Source organism: Protomyctophum parallelum (assembly GCF_964188405.1).
Source record: "Protomyctophum parallelum genome assembly, chromosome: 8".
NCBI classification, from domain to species: Eukaryota; Metazoa; Chordata; class Actinopteri; order Myctophiformes; family Myctophidae; genus Protomyctophum; species Protomyctophum parallelum.
This window is the reverse complement of record NC_139703.1, coordinates 35,876,912-35,890,237: the sequence shown is the minus strand read 5'-3', so window position 1 is coordinate 35,890,237 and position 13,326 is coordinate 35,876,912.

The window sequence follows — 13,326 nt, the reverse complement described above, 5'->3', positions numbered from 1 at the left end:
TGTACCCGGACACCCTGCAGTGTCAGTCACTGCCTGTAGCTGTAGTGACATGCTAAACTCATCCATTCCTGCCAACCTGGCCTACATATTTCATGATGACACAGTAGAAAATAGATGCACTCTAGCGTGGCACGCACACACCTGCACGGACGCCCACACAGCATGCCTTTTAACATTAGATAAATAATTAACCACAACCTTAGCATGGCTTGTAATGTTAATTAGCGTTCCTGGGCATAAAACAAGAAATTATGACATAGTGGTAAATGGTAAATGGTGCATTTATATAGCGCCTTTATCCAAGGCGCTTTACATAGATTGTCCATTTCATTCCCCCAGTCACACACACATTCATACATCGATGGCGGCGGAAACCATGCAAGGCACCAACCAGCACATCAGGAGCAATTAGGGGTTCAGTGTCTTGCTCAAGGACACTTCGACACCAACTCTGGGGGAGCCCACAGGGTTCGAACTGGCAACCTTGCGGTTACCATCCAGCCACTGCCGCCCCATTAACCCATTCTGGGCGGGAACTCATTTTGGTGTTTTAAGCATTATGTTATACTTTTAGTGAAAAATCATGACAATGTGGCGCAAATCTTTGAATATATGCTTTCACAGAGAAGGTTTATAACTAACTCCCTGGAACAACATATTTTCAGATGAGGGTCAGCGGCCAATTACATATATTTTGTGGGGTCCTTGACATGAAATAGTTTGAGAACGACTGATATAGAAACATAGGGTTTTACCGAAAACTGTCAGGATTTAGAAGACATTTGTAGAATTTAGCTCAGGTCTAAGGGTTAAAGTAAAGTGTGAACTTGTCATGCACAACACAATGTGATATTATTGTAATGAGCACATTAGATGTATCACGGCTCAGGGTTTTTTTCCGCATTGAGGGGAAGTTTTCTCCATCCCACTGTCACCAAACTCTTGCTCAGGGACGAAAACATTGGGGTCTCTGCTCTGTGCAAAGTGTCTTGAGACAACTTGTTGTGGTTTGGCACAATGATGAAATGAAAGGAAATTAATTTAATTGAAAATCGGACGTACAGCCAGTGTTGATTTTGTCGACTAAAACTAAGACGAAAAATGTCCGTCTATGCGAAAGGAAGATCATGTGTTCAGTAAGAGAGGCTGTGTGGAATGGATGCAGGCTGTAAACCACCCACGCAATGATCACACATATGCAGCAAAACCTGCACACCTCATTTAACATGGACCCTCACGTGTGTGCAATTTACGCACAAATGCATGCACACATGTGCACATGCGCAAACACACGCATGCAGCCACGCACGGGCACAATGATACACAGTGGATTGGAACTAGTATATTTTGAACATGAAATGATGCCATAGCAACTAGTGAATAGGAATTTGCTTTGTTTGCGCTCAACATTAAGATAAAACATGAATATTCAATGTCCGTATGACAGGTAGGACACGAAGCAAATACTTACACTGTGTGTGTGTGTGTGCGTGTGCCTGTGTGTGTGTCTGTCTGTCTGTGTATGTGTGTGTGTGTGTGTGTGTGTGTGTGTGTGTGTGTCAATAATATAATAATATTAAATGAATGAGATGATGAGACTCATGAGAGAAACAAAAGCCGTTAAAGCAGAGAAAGACAAATAATGTCGTTAAGGACATTTGGACCAAGTACATGAATTAATTTCATCCAATTTTAAACAGTCAAGGAGACCAGATCTCCATAAAAAAAACATCCGTAGAGTAGACGTCATATGCCTCAACAAACCATCCATAATTCTAGCCTGGTTAATAAACCAGACTAATATCGCACGGACCGCGGGATATTAGTCTGGGGAGGCTCAGCTTGGATTTCATTTCCAGGGGGGGCGGGTTGAAACATTTTCTCTTTGACGCAATTGGTCAGAGCTACTGTCAGTCAAAGGTTTCAAGCATTGAAAGTCACTGTACCAAAGCCCGCCCATATTGCATACCGTGTCCCGATTGGCCGCCCCATTTCTCTGGTGTAGGAAATGGGCGTACAATTGAGCCTCTCCAGACCGTAATCCGCCGGCAGGCAAATCTTTTTTTGCCAACGGCTGATTCGGTCTGGTTTATTAACCAGGCTACCATAATTCACCATTTGTCAGCCTTCTGATTGGTCCCTGACTGACTAACCAGCAGGCTCTTTCTGCCCGTTTATGTTGAAAATATTTTTTGGAAAAGTAACTAAAAACAAACATGATATGCCCAGTCACCATGCTGCACCTGTGATGTTCCTTTTTACTGACACCAAGTTTAAAATAAGAATTGAATTCACAGAACATCAATACGAAGCAACTGAAAAACACGTTATTTAAATGGTAGTGGATGGACAGAGTGGATTTTTGTCCAACCACGAAACGGCAACCAAAGAGGGTGCAAAGAGGGGCACAACCACGGGCGGGACTTTTGCTGCCAAAAACAACACTGACAGCAGGAATCACATCAGCAACGGTACACAACATGCAGACACAGCAGCAGCAGCAACAAAGAAATAAAAACAAGATTCCTACCTTCAGACTAAAGTAGTCCAGGAGTATAATGAAGAGGAGGCAGATAGGGCGTTATCCCTGCCAGGATGCTAAACTCCTCACCGCTGTGTGGGTCACTCACCACCATGCATGGTTCCTATGGTCGCTTGGGATCATCCATCCATCCATCTTCAACCGCTTATCCGTAGTCGAGTCGTGGTGGCAACAGCTCCACCAGAGAAGCTCCAGACTTCCCTCTCCACAGCAACATTAGTATAACTTCCTCCTGCCCGAGACGTTCCAAGGCCAGTGCAGTCGATGTAATCCCTCCATCTGCGCCTTGGTCTGCCCGAGGGTTTTCCTCCCAGTGGGCCGTGCCTCAAGGACCTCCCTATAGGGAGACGCCCGAGAGGCATCCTAACCAGAAACTGGCTCCTTTTCCAGGCGAAGGAGCTTGGGATCATGAACATCATAATCCTAGTCAGAGTATGAAATAAAGAATATAGAGGGGAATGAGTTATGAGTTAGATTTCCAAAATTCAAAACAGCGAAAATAGCAGATCTAGTACATACAGTGTATGTACTGCAATGTCCATTTTACTGCATCATGAGACTCGACATGATATTGTTGGGACATATGACAAAAGACTGACTGTGTCCCTCAATGTGTAAAATAACTGCGGTACAGTTACATTTAATTTGATTTAATCTGTGTGTACAGTACACTACAGTATATCATTTGATTTCATCTGTGTGTGTACAGTACACTACAGTATATCATTTGATTTCATCTGTGTGTGTACACTACAGTATAATCTGCTTTGCTCCGAGCTCACTCTCTGGATGTCAATATTATTGGTTAATTCCCTGCTTATTAGCAGCGCAATACTCTAGTGGAATATGGCCATTTCTAAATACAGGGTCTGCCGCAGTTAACACATCACTGCAGTGTGTGTGTGTGTGTGTGTGTGTGTGTGTGTGTGTGTGTGTGATAAACGATGCATTTGCACTTTAAGTTCCATCAGTGGGCACAGAGACAGCAATGGCAATCTCCATGGCAACAGGCGTGTGAAAGCTGAGAGGATTCTCAGGTAGAGTATGTATGTGTGTAAACACATGCGCACGCATGCGTGGCGTGCATGCGTGCGTGTGCGTGCACATGCGTGCGTCTATCATTATGAGTGAGCCTCAAATTGCTTTGGCGGATTGCACCATTCAGCTCAGTCCTCAATTAAGTGTTCTTGCCGTGCTTGTGATGGTGTGTCGGGAGAAAAGGACATGAGTGCGACAGCCGCAGGGCGGACGGAGGTTCAAATGTTCATTATCTAGCAAAGGGGACAATGCTTACTGCTTAACACATTTTGACCTGGGAACGATTCTACAAATGTCTTCTAAATCCTGACAGTGACTATTTCATGTCAAGGAGCGCCAAGATTATATGTAATTGGCCACCGGCCCCCCATCTGAAAATATGTTGTTCCAGCCACCCCCCAGAAGCAAAGATATTAGTTAAAAACGTTCACTGTGAAAGAATAAATATTCAAAGATTTGCACCACCATTTTCACGATTTTTCAAAAATAGCAGACCTACAAGCTTGTAGTTCTGCTATTTTTCCAACAGCTAAAGTACAACATAATGCTTAAAACACCAAAAGGGGTTCCCGCCCAAAATGGGTTAAATTGGGTTGGCAGGAGCTACTGACAGGCAAAAAGGTCCAAAACACTGAAGGTTTAGGCAGAGCAGAAACTGAGACGGAATCACGGAACACAAAGACATGAAGAGTACACTAGAAATATGGCTATAGGGAGCCAAGACAGAAACAACAACAACATTACAGGGATGCACCGAAAGGGAAATTCTTGGCTGAAAACCGAATACCGAATATAGGAAATAGTTGGTCGAAAACTGAATATGATTATTTATTTATTTTATCCCACGATTTTGTAACCCAGTTTTCTTTTCACCCAGTGCTAATTATCTAATGTAATCCTGGGCGCTACACTTCCTTTGCCAACCTGGGGGGGCAGCGGACTGACCTCATGCCTCCTTCTATGCATGAGGAGTCCAAGCTGCTTCTTTTCACCTGACAGAGGGGAATTTCCCCGGCCGGACGTAGCGCGTGGAAGGGACACGTTATTCCGACCAGTTCCTTTCCCCTCCATCAGGCGCCAGGGGGAGGTAGTTTTAGAGACCAGGATTACGGCATGTTTTTGTGAGGGTATCTACCCTAGGGGACACGGGGAGAACATGCAAACACCACACAGAAATATGATTAATATTATATATCTTTTTTCCTACCATTGCCGTCATGGCCGTACCTTAAAGCTACCCAATTTATGACAAAAGTTAACTTAAATAATAATCACTATTATGGGTCCATAAAACATGTATTCAGCTCTTTTGAATGCATTAATTGCATGGGCTAAAACCGAATAGGCCGAAAATGCATTTTTAGCCATTTTCTGCAAATGGCCTGCATTTTCTGCAGGCCATTTTCTGCAAGCCCAATATCTGGTGCATCACTACAACATTACTTATGTTCTGGTAGAGAGTGAGTGCATATATCTCCCTCGCACTGCCATACGTTTTACAGCAGACGCTCATGCTCGGCACACTAGTATAGCCAAAATAATTAGCTATTGTACCTTTTGCTTCACTAAATGGCTTAACGAATTTGTATCGCTGATGGACCTTCTTACAGCTCTTCTCCACTCCACTGTGGAACTGCTTCGCTATACTTATTTTTGTTAATGTTCGTTTCATGTTGTATTTATTACCTATATACACATTACGATAGGCTTGATACATGTTTAATATGCATTATATGGTGTCTGGTCACTGGTGTATGTGTTGTCATGTATGTCTTGTTTTGTTTGTCATGTCTATAAAAAAAACCTAAAAAAACAAATCGAGAAAAGTGTGAGTGCATGGCGAACAAAAGCCATGTATGTTAACCGGCCACGTGATCGGACTAACAGAATGTCAGACTAATGCGCAGTCCCCCTGAGCACGTCACCAAACCCATGCCTAAACTTAGTAAAAAGTGCTTAACCTGTACCAGCTGCTGTACTGTTGAATTTCGGACTAGAAGGCTTTTTTTTTTTTTAACACTTTATTTTTATTTTTATTGATGAATAAATGAAAAAACATGTGTACATTTTGTTGTATCCGACATGTAAATATCCCCCCCTCCCCCCCCCCAATCAAGGGACTAGAAGGCTTTCTTACCTTTATTTGTAGTTGTTCCTCAATGGGGGTTGGGTTTTAGTGCTAATTCGCTTATTTATAAGTAGTAAAGTGTGCCGCTTGGGATACTATTTACATTATGAAGAGAGGATAAACAAAAATAACAAGAATTAGCACTAAAACCCAATGCCCCATTAAATTAAATTAAATTCATTGAGGGCTTATGGTAGGGGAGATATAGCCAATAATGCGCTTTTGCACAAAATAACACCTGGACCTCTTTGGTGGGGACGTAAAACTACAAATAAAGGTAAGAAAGCCTTCTAGTCTGAAATTCTCCTTTAAGTCTCCAAGAAAATAACTTTACATGCCCCTGCGGTAACAAATGTACTGGTTTTACCAAGTGTGTCCTGACATCATTAAGCGGCATTGTCCCCCCACTGCACTGTGGGGGGCCTGGGAATATCTGCCTGGGCACTTTTTTGATTGATTGAAATATTTATTAACAGTTTGTAGAATTTACAGTACATTTTAAGCACAAACTCAATACAAAGACTGTCAACTGTGAGTGGACGACCCAATTAAGCATTACACTTGTTTACAACAGGGTCCACATTGTTCAATTCATCAAAACATTTAAAGACATACAACCATTTAGAGACATACAAATAGACATTTCTATGTAGCTAAAGAACAGAACAGGAATTCATCATATGGGAAGCAAAAAAGGGAAAATATACAAGCACTGGGAAAATATACAATATACAGTAACAGTAAGGCACAATATTTAATTAAGTCATTTTTAATTAATTGATATGCATTTTTGCCTTCAATTTCCTAAAAAATTTCACGTGTCAGAACTGCATTTAAATGAACTATTTACTGGACAATACAGCCAACCAACCAAGAGGCTTTGATTTGATTGTGAAGACATTATAACCAATAAAGAAATGTTTACTTCATCAAAGCATCCTCCTCCTATAAACAAAGCCAACTGAAAAAAGGTGTGTGTGTGTGTGTGTGTGTGTGTGTGTGTGTGTGTGTGTGTGTGTGTGTGTGTGTGTGTGTGTGTGTGGGGGGGCAGTTTTGCCACTAGTTCTTCAACCACTGGTGTGTGTTGGGTTTTTTTTAACTCTCTCAAAAACAATTCTGCACACAGACAATCTGTACCACCTCTCGGAACCCCGTGGGTCAGCCCAATCGATTCGTGCCGAACCGGGCTACCCGTGGGGTCCCTGTGCGTAACTGTGTTTTCGTATGTAAATGTCAGAACGCAGACATAAATGCCGTCGGATACGTCGTGTCTGCGCCGTTTGAGGGCTTCTGTTCGTTTGAGTTATTCTGTTTATGTGAACTCTAGTTTACACCGGACACCGCTGAGAATTTTCCTGTGCTGCGGAAGCCGTTAAGTATTTTTAATCTGTGTTTGACCGATTTGGAAGCTTTGATTCCTCTCTTCCTTCCTTGTTTATTTACCGTTTATTGTACCGCCTCCCGTTGCGGGGTTGGCTTATGCGTCCCTACGTTCCTGCCTCTGATCTGCTCTGTCATAGCTATAGCCACTAGCTAGCCAGATATGCGGTACAATGAGGTGTCAATAAACAAGGTAGGAAGAGAAGAATCAAAGAGACCAAATCGGTCAAACAAAGATTAGAAATACTTAACGGCTTCCGCGGCACAGGATAATTTGCAGCAGTATTTATAGGTACTTATAGTTCACACATTCAGAATAACTCAAACGGCCCTCAAACGGCGCAGAAACGACGTAACCGACGGTATTTATGTTTATTTATGTTTGCGTACCCGGTGGCAGGGTGGAGGTGGAATAGGACCCCATGGCTACTGGGTCTCAGAAACTTCAGTACCATTGGGTTCTGCTTGTAGGGCTAGCACATCTGTAACTATGGATGCTGCCTTGGTACAACCACATCATGATGCCACTTTCTTTGCAATACCAGAGTCTGGAAACATGACTGATGAGAGCTTATTGTCTTCTGATATGTATGGCTGGGAGACGTGTTGTTGCACTATGTGGTATAAACCAGTGGTTCCCAAAGTGGGGTCCAGGGACCCCTAGGGGTCCTTGAGGGAGTTCCAGGGGGGGCCCAGCTAAATGATAGTTATAGGAACCAAATGGACCCTTACATGGGACTGTAACTCTGAGAGTGTACCCCAACAGGTCCATTTGTACACTCAGTCAAATTAACATTCATTTTATTTTCAAATTGGGGGTCCCAGAGATAGAAATGCCATTAAATGGGGGCCCAGCTGTAGACCAATGCATGTCAAACCATCCTTGAAATTAAACAGGTTGATAATCACTGCTATAGAGCTGTAAACATCTTCTCGACTTCTCATTATACCCTGGCATATATCTTCAAATGTCAAATAGGGGTCCGCGGGCTAATTAGTGTCAATTCGGGGGTCCTTGACATGAGAACGTTTGGGAACCACGTTCTCATAACACTAGTTATTTCAGCTACTGTTACCTTATCTGTTGGAATCTTGTTTTGGTCCCATACATCCTCACAGAGTGAAGCCTCCTGCAGCACGTGGTTAGTCTTGCACTGGCTTCACTCACGGATAAATATTTTCCCAGTCCTTGTTGTAACTGCATTCCCTTTTCTTTGCCGTGGTTTCTCCTCCATGTTTCTTTCGTCACAATTTTCGCTAACTTCGCTAAGACCTTATATACTGTCTCTAAGGCTAAGACGCTAACTTGTGCTGTGTGTTGTTTTGTTTTGGTGGGCGTTCACTAAACTAGCGTGCCCGCGGCTGTTTGATTGACAGCCAAATGAGCCAATTCCTATAAAAAGAGAAGAGAGAAAGTTACAGCCAGGTATGATGTGTGCGATGCAAGGCAAGCTCACAACGCGCTGCATGTGTTGTGGGCGCAACACTTGGAGCTTGTAGATCCACGGCTTGTATATCTACCGTGTATATGTGCCATATATGCGCACGCACGATGATTCCATTCACACCTCTCTCTCTCTCTCTCTCTCTCTCTCTCTCTGCACCCACCCTCTCTCTCTCTCTCTCTCTCTCGGCAGCGTCTAGTGAGCTAATCTAGTGAGCTAATTTAAGACTTCCGGTGGACGATCTCTTCAAAATAAGAGTACCCTCTAGAGTATTGAAAAAAAGTTTAATTTGCACATTAAAACTACAAATTAAGCATTTAAATGATGCTATATGATGCTATAAGACACACATTATGTTTCTGTGTAAGAATAAGTAATTAAATCCTTATAATAATAATAATAATAAAGTTATCTAAATGGATAAATGCTATTCACTGGAGTGCATGGACTTTATAAAGTGGACACTGGACAAAAGACGGCTCCGCAAGGCAACTATCTGGACATACCCACGCGTTCGGGGAGATGTCCTATACCACACCCCACTCTCCGCTAAGCGGGAGAGGTGTAAAATTCACAGTAGCAGACCTTCTACTGGGGTCAAGGCTGACAAAAAGTACCGTTTCCGGACCCAGAATGGACACTGGACAAAAGACGGCTCCGCGAGGCAACTATCTGGACATACCCACGCGTTCGGGGAGATGTCCTGTACCACACCCCACTCTCCGCTAAGCGGGAGAGGTGTAAAATTCACAGCAGCAGACCTTCTACTGTGGTCAACGCTGAAAAAAGTACCGTTTCCGGACCCAGAATGGACACTGGACAAAGAGGCCTCCGCGAGGCAACTATCTGGACATACCCACACGTTCGGGGAGATGTCATCTACCACACCACACTCTCCGCTAAGCGGGAGAGGTGTAAAATTCACAGCAGCAGACCTTCTACTGGGGTCAATGCTGACAAAAAGTACCGTTTCCGGACCCAGAATGGACACTGGACAAAGAGGCCTCCGCGAGGCAACTATCTGGACATACCCACACGTTCGGGGAGATGTCCTCTACCACACCACACTCTCCGCTAAGCGGGAGAGGTGTAAAATTCACAGCAGCAGACCTTCTACTGGGGTCAAGGCTGACAAAAAGTACCGTTTCCGGACCCAGAATGGACACTGGACAAAAGACGGCTCCGCGAGGCAACTATCTGGACATACCCACGCGTTCGGGGAGATGTCCTGTACCACACCCCACTCTCCGCTAAGCGGGAGAGGTGTAAAATTCACAGCAGCAGACCTTCTACTGGGGTCAATGCTGACAAAAAGTACCGTTTCCGGACCCATAATGGACACTGGACAAAGAGGCCTCCGCGAGGCAACTATCTGGACATACCCACACGTTCGGGGAGATGTCCTCTACCACACCACACTCTCCGCTAAGCGGGAGAGGTGTAAAATTCACAGCAGCAGACCTTCTACTGGGGTCAAGGCTGACAAAAAGTACCGTTTCCGGACCCAGAATGGACACTGGACAAAAGACGGCTCCGCGAGGCAACTATCTGGACATACCCACGCGTTCGGGGAGATGTCCTGTACCACACCCCACTCTCCGCTAAGCGGGAGAGGTGTAAAATTCACAGCAGCAGACCTTCTACTGTGGTCAACGCTGAAAAAAGTACCGTTTCCGGACCCAGAATGGACACTGGACAAAGAGGCCTCCGCGAGGCAACTATCTGGACATACCCACGCGTTCGGGGAGATGTCCTCTACCACACCACACTCTCCGCTAAGCGGGAGAGGTGTAAAATTCACAGCAGCAGACCTTCTACTGGGGTCAATGCTGACAAAAAGTACCGTTTCCGGACCCAGAATGGACACTGGACAAAGAGGCCTCCGCGAGGCAACTATCTGGACATACCCACGTGTTCGGGGAGATGTCCTCTACCACACCCCACTCTCCGCTAAGCGAGAGAGGTGTAAAATTCACAGCAGCAGACCTTCTACTGGGGTCAACGCTCAAAAAAGTGCTGTGCCTTGGGGCATTGACATGAAATCACTTTCTCTACGCAAGCTAAGTCAGGTCAAGGAGTTACCTCTAGCTTTGGAATGGGTGTCACTTGTGTGCGTTGATTGCATCTGTCTGTGCATTTATGCATTTGTTTGTCCTGACGAAACTTGATTATTTCTCGACTGTTTATTTTCTCGTATGACACGACATAGAAACTACTTGTGACTACTGTCTTTGTGTGCTGTCGAGCGGATGTTCTTTGCATCAGCTCAAAGGTATAGCCTGCTGTGTCATTCGATTCATTTGTCCAGATATGCCATTTATGATCTTTAAGGATGTACAATGACGCATATGGTGGCCTGTCGAAAAATACACACATACTGGTCAAAGCATACTCATTTTGGTGGTACAGACAGGATAAATTGAACGTTTTTGGAATTTTTGTGCCAGCTCTTAACAGGAGAAGTAAGGTCTGTGGGCTGTTAATTACTTCATATGTTGATAAGCTCTTTTCCTGCTGACATGTTTCACATTGTTCAGATTGAGCAGGTAATATTTGTGCAATAGTGTCTAAGATGCCTTTTTGTGACACGTCAAGTGGCTGCACTATGAATTGTGACATGTTCTTTGTAGATGGTAAGGCCTTGTCACCACATTGAGTACAACTATACAGACTAAGACTTTTCAGGCAAAGCAGGTCATCTCCAAGGAAAGGAGACCGAAGTGTGTATTCTACAAATCTATTTAATATGGTGCATACTTCTGTCCTAGAACATTTCTGAGACACTAATGACACTGATGTGTTGGCTAGATTTAATTTCTCAAGTTTCCGTCTAAATGTTGAGTCCTGCGCTGCTGCTTCTTCAAGCCGTGTGTGACATTTTTTGATAGCAGATGTCTGTTGTAGAAATGTTAGAATTGGTAATGGTATAGCTTCACACATATTGTCATTTAGACTTTCATTGCATAAAACCACATCATCATCATCTTCTTCCAAATTGTCCTCCGTTATTGTTCTGTTAATTGCTTTCAACTGTCCAGGCACAGAATGTACAGATGTCTGTATGTTTTGCTTGAACAACTGTGTGGACACCACACATACTCAACCAAACTACTAGTTTGTGTATAAAATCTAATGGGTCATTGTGCATTCCTAAGGCCAAGTAAGATGCTATTCACTAGTTGTTGAGTGACACCACAGATTGTTTTGCAATCAAATGTGTGACCTGGATTTTGAAAAAACGCTTGAATGAGAGCTGCTAAATTCCCCGGCATAGATGACAACTGAACCATCGAAGTAGGTGTCAATGGTTTCAATTTATCTTGTACTACTTGTAGATGCAGTATACCCACGCGTTCGGGGAGATGTCCTGTACCACACCCCACTCTCCGCTAAGTGGGAGAGGTGTAAAATTCACGGCAGCAGACCTTCTACTGAGGTCAACGCTCAAAAAAGTGCTGTGCCTTGGGGCATTGACAATTATTTAATTAACAAATTAAATAACCTTATTTTATTCTGAAGGCAACCGGATGTCTTAAATTAGCTAGCTCTCAGACAGGAAGTTCTAAATTAGCTCATAAGACGGAGCCAAATATCTGTCTGAGAGTGGAGCCTGCCTGGCAAATGACATGGGGGGTCCTTTTTGTGGGCTTGGCCGAAAGTGGGCGTTACCAAAAGGTGGGCGTGGCCATGGCCGCCAGAAGTCTGTCAGATTTTGACAGCTTCAAATTAGTGTTAAACATAATATAACCCAATTGACTCCAGTCCTCTCTGTTTAATATATCTATAATGAAACTATATAAACTATGCATATACCATGAAGTGCTATGACTACTAGCTCTGGTCCATAGCTCTAATGCGTTTCATTTAGAGCTATGTTACTCTAAACTTCCCCGCTCGCATGAATGCAGACCAGCCTCTACTCTTTGGCGTAAATAAAAAGAACGTTTTTGCTACACATAAAAACAAAGGCGAGTTGTGTCATTAGAAAGCCTACTTTGGTAATTGGTTCTAGTTCTAGTGAACAGAAATAATAAATAAATAGACTTGGTAACCTAACTGTAGGGAGTGCAAACACATTAAAGAACCTGGGGGTTATCATCTATGAAAAGGCAACACAATGAGCAGAAAATAAAAATGAACCATGTAAATACAACAAATTGAGCAGAGCACTGCAGGGAGTTGAACCCCATTCCGGTAAACCAGAAGTACCACAACCAGTGCCTTGGTTTTTGTTTTGTTTTACGAGGTCCATTCGTTGAAATGTAAATTTTGCATTGCAACGGTAAAGTAATTTCACAATTGACATTGTAGGCAATAATTAATAACGGTATGGCACCAGGCCAAAGCCATGGGGATAGAGTATGTTTTGCACTCTGAGTGAGTGTGTGTGTGTGTGTCCATCAGTTTGTTAACAGCTAATCTCCAGCACCATTAACCCGGTCGATGCCAAATTTTGCACACACACTCCCTGGATGCCAACGATGAACCTCTGTCCCAAATTTTCCAGAACGGCCTGTATAGCACCACACATTTTTGTATGCCCTCCGAGACTATGGACTATAGCCTTTCGCTTTTCTGCGATTTAACCTTTTTTCAAATCGTGAACAATGATGAAGAATCGCGCACTATAGCATGCCACTTAATGACCTTGGGGTCATCAAGGTCATTGATATTGATCAATAACCTTGAGCAGTATAAATGACCTTCAATAAGACTAGTAAATGACCTTGACCAGTATAAATGACCTTGACAAGTACAAATGACCTTGACCAGTATAAATGACCGTGACCAGT